The 4,419-nt window shown below is 54.0% G+C and overlaps 1 long non-coding RNA gene across 1 annotated transcript; it reads right to left on the reverse strand.

Annotated features, from left to right (window-relative positions):
- Positions 1-744: 744 nt before the first annotated feature.
- Positions 745-1,998, reverse strand: LOC107182970. The gene is made up of 3 exons (XR_001513744.1): positions 1,898-1,998; positions 1,602-1,753; positions 745-937 (listed from the first exon to the last, which is right to left on the reverse strand). It is a non-coding gene; the product is annotated as an uncharacterized LOC107182970 (long non-coding RNA).
- Positions 1,999-4,419: the final 2,421 nt, after the last annotated feature.

Here is a 4,419-nt window from a genome sequence, read left to right on the forward strand (position 1 = left end):
CTTGGCCTCTTCCTTCGGTTTTTCTTTCAGTCCTTTTTGCAGCTTTCATGGGAATTAGATCAGGGTAGGGGTGATATTTGCTGCAGGTAGAGACTCGCCGTCTCTTTGCCGTGTTGGCACAAAGCCCCTATTGTGAGTGAACCAGAAGCCTGGCCTCACTCCCTTAGCATCCTCGGGCGTGGCAAGTTGGGTCTAACTGAACACTCAATCCGCCAACTCACTGACTAAGGAGCTGGTTACATCTTCCCCCCACCCTCACCTGAGGATGTTTTTCCATTAATTTTAGAGAGAGAGCAGAAGGGAGGGAGGATGAGGGCGGCGGGCAGTGAGAAACAGTGATGTGAGAGAGACAGCACATCAATTGCCTGCCTCCCGCACTTGCCCAGACTGGGGCCAGGGATAGAGCCTGCCTCTGAGGTATGTGCCCTTCACCGGGAATTGAACCTGTGACCCTTCAGTCTGAGGGACGATGCTCTAACCACTGAGAAAACCCAGCCAGGGCTGGTTAATTCTTTCGTCTGTTGATAGCACCTCCTTCGCCCACAAAGAGGCGGTCGGGTTTGCAGGAGACCGACGGGGCTCTCTGTCAGCCCTGTCGCTCTGGAAAACCGCTGACTGCCTCCGAGCTCCTGTTCCCTCTTCTACGAAAAGAAAGGGACAGTAACGTTCCCGCTCGGAATGGTTGGGAGGAACATACGAAATCAGAATTCTTAGCGTGTCCGCAGCACAGTGCCTGACGCCAGCGACACCAGCCTCTGTCTCTTGGCAACGGGACTGTCTCCTCCGGGGCGGACGTTCCCAGGTGGGAGCTGCTCTTGGCAAAGGACGTCTGTTGAAGGACGTTGTTCTTTGTTGTCACCCAACAGACGCTGAGGGGCCTGAGCAGACTCAGGTGTGAGAGGTGCGGCCCTTCAGCCTGAGCCCCCAGGAGGAGATGCTGGAGAGACGGTGGGGCGGGTTGGCAGTGAGCAAGCCTTCCATCGCGCTGGTTTACCTGAATTGTTGTTTAATTCTCATTTGGCTTTGATCGTTGTGGAGCCCAGCCAAAAAGAGGCAGATCCAACGGATCGGGGCGTGGCTGAGAAACAGGCAGAAGTCCCCGTCCCCCGGGCCGCCAGCCACATCAGGGGCTGCCTTGGCTGGAAGACAGTGCCCGATGGGAGACTCTGGGCTCCTCAGACTTTATCCCGTGCCCTCCGGCTCCCCGAGGTGCTGGTGAGGAGGCAGCCCCTCCTCCGGGTCGCTCTCCTGGGCCTGGCTTCTGTCTGCTTCGGGGCAGCCAAGGAGATGAGCTCATTTCCAGAACCCCAGAGATGGCTCTGACCTCATCTTGCCAGTTACTGCTGGAGTGGGGCCGTGCAAGCCAGGCAGGCCCCGTGCAGGCACCAGGCCAGCCTCGCATTAGGCAGCTCTGCTGACTCATCTCCCTCTTCCTCTAAACAAGCCCTGGGGTTGGCATGCGGGAAGCAGTCCCCGGAGGGCTCAGGCCACCTGCAGAGACCACGGGGGAGGGGGGGGGAAGCTGGGGACAGCAGCAGGTTGCTGCAGGAGCCATCACCCACCTGCCACTGACTGTCCGGGGAACAACAAGAGGTGCTCACCCAAGGCTTTCAGGGCTCCTCGTACAAGTAGAAGCAAGCCTCTCACAGGAGGGACTGTTGCAACAGGAGAAATCCGCCTTGCATGAGAAAAAATGGACAGCTTGGCTAGCCTTCAGAAATGGTGCTTGGTGCATGGTAAAGCTTAGTGGCTTCTTTAAAACAAAAACAAAGAAAGAAAAAGCCACACATTAGGGTTTGAAACATAAGCACAGAGATGTTTAAAGAATAAAACAATAATTCCTTTCTCCCGTCCCTAGATATCTATAGGTGGTTAACAAATAAAAGTACTTGCTTACACGAAATATCTGTACAAAATGGTGCAGTTCCCACCCCTTTCCTTATTCCTCTTCCAAAGGCGACGCTTGTCAAAGTTTCTGTCCCAGGGGAAACGAGTGATGTGAGTGCCTACATATCTGTTTGTGCTTAAATATTTGTAACACGCCGGAATGGCGTCAGGCTTGCGCAACTCCGTGGGATACCAGCCCCGCTGTGCATGCTGGCGCCTCGGGCAGGGGCGGCATTCCCAGGACGTGCAGCGGGAACGGTGCCCGATCGGAGTTACGAGATGCGGCAGGAATATTGTTTCCTCTTCGTAATCTCTCCCGGAGCTCTTTCCAGATCAGCACATTGATCTCTCTCGTTTATGTTTTAAATCAAACTTCAGAGATCCCATTGTTTGGCTGGACCATAATTTACCCCACCAGTCCCAGTGGGTGGACAGCTCGTTTCCTTCCCCCAGTTGCAAAAATACTCTGATTAACCTCCTCGTGTGGTTATCTCAGCCCACCTTCCAGAGTGTCCACAGAATAGATGCTTAGCAGTGGGACTCCTCTCTCCAGGGGCACCTATGTTTTCATTGAGAGGTGATGTCTACCCCGTAACAGCTACCCCCAAGGAATAGAGTAGCTTCCCTGGCTGACTTCTCCCCCGGAGTCAGGTGGCAACGGCCCTGAGCCTGGGCCGGGATCCCTTATTGCTCCGCAGTATTGAGGGTGTGCGCACGCAGACGGGTGAATGGGAGGGAGGTGAATTGGATGAGAAAAAGGATAAAGGCAGTTCTTTGAACTTTGAAAAGGGTTGTCCCCCTAACCCTCGATGAGGAGAAAGGAGAACAAAGGGGCATAAAGCCTGCATTTGTAGAGTCCTTGAACCTCAGCTGGGAGGTTTCACAGTGCTCGCCGGGGTCTTCTCAGGGGCTCCAGTACGCAGTGTGCGTTTCAGTCACCGACTGCCGCTTCCCGTGACAACGGTCTAGTCCCTCTCATGGTTCTGTGGGGTGACTGGGCTCAGACGGGTGGTCCGCACTTGGGGTCTTTCATGTAGTTACAGTCATACGCGGGCTGTCGTTTTGACGGGAATTGCCCAAAGGAAATTGCTACTCCCTCCCCTCCCCCCAGCTTCCTGTAGATTACTGTCCTTCAGAGATGGAGACCTGGATAAACTCTTTAAATAACTGTAGACAGCGATCACATACCCCAAGGCTTCAGTCTTCTCAGGCGAGCATCTGTAGCACCTTCTTTCGTTCTGTACTGTAACATGGTTTGCAGAAATTTCACTAAATGCCCTTCTCTCTCCTGGGCATGCTCAATGTCCCCACTGAAAATATGCTTAAAACTCAACCTGTTCCAAACGGGCTCTAACCAGCATGAACTCCCATGAGACCCCTCCCCCCCACACACACCCCCACCCCCGGCTCCCCTGCCAGCACAGCCTCAGACCACAGCCAGGTCTCCAGGAGCCGTAGTCCACTGACAACTCAGGTTTCACTCGGATCCTCTTCCATGCTGAGGTCTTCTTTCTCTAAGCAGCTGCCAGTCCGGCTCCATTATAACCGGACTTTACCTTAATTCTCTTAAACCCCACCCAGTTCCTTCAGTTCAGTGTCACAGCCATCGCTGGGAATTCTCATGGCTGTGCTCTCTCTCCACCCAGCACCCAGTTCCTTTCTCATCTCAGAGCCAGCACCCCAGAGGCCGCCCGGACACCCGCTCCCAGTCACCCCAAGGGCACTGCCTCCTGCTGGTGTTGCAGGATCTGCTTGCTGTCCAGCTCCCCCTAGAATGTAAGCCTCTGCCACAGAGCCTAGAACAGCCGGCCAGACCCACAGCAGCACGTGGGGAAAGTGTGATGAGTGGGAGGGACAGCCGTCCTCTGAATAAGCTGGGAGGGGCTTCAGCCACGGCCTCGCCTGCTCTTCTCATTGTCCATGGGAGGAAGTAGGAAGCCGCCCAAGGTTCTAAGTGACTTTTCAGCTTTGACATTAGAACTGGACTTGCAGTTTTCAAGAGCTTTCAAGGCTCGCTCTCCCCGCCTGCCTTCCTCCACACTCTGGGGGATGTTCTGGTGGTGAGCATGGAGGCTGAGAGAGCCTGGAAGGGCAGGCTCACACAGCCAGAACTTGAACTCAGAACAGCTGCCTTCACCCATTGGGTTGGGGATGACAAATGCACTTCATTTCAAGAGTCAAGTGCAATGAACTGAGGCACCATTGTGAGAAGGAGTCTGAAGCTACATTCAGGTTTAGTAGCAAGAGTATGTGATTGATTAGTAATGTCTGCCACAGGCCCAGGAGGGGGCATGGCAGCGTATGACATCCTGGGGACTGGACAATATTGCAATGCTAGGCTCCTTATGCAGGAATCCTTCTCGCTCACCACTCCACTGGGAAAGCCAATTCCTACATTCCTGCCTCAACAGTAAGAAGCCTTATGGGAAAGCTGCCAGGCGCTGCCGAGTTGGAGGGGAGCAAAATGTTGTTAGAAAGGGACTAGATGCATTTTTTAAAAAATATGTTTTTATTGATTTCAGAGAGAGGAAG

Source organism: Myotis davidii, unplaced genomic scaffold, assembly GCF_000327345.1.
Source record: "Myotis davidii unplaced genomic scaffold, ASM32734v1 scaffold217, whole genome shotgun sequence".
Classification (NCBI taxonomy): Eukaryota; Metazoa; Chordata; class Mammalia; order Chiroptera; family Vespertilionidae; genus Myotis; species Myotis davidii.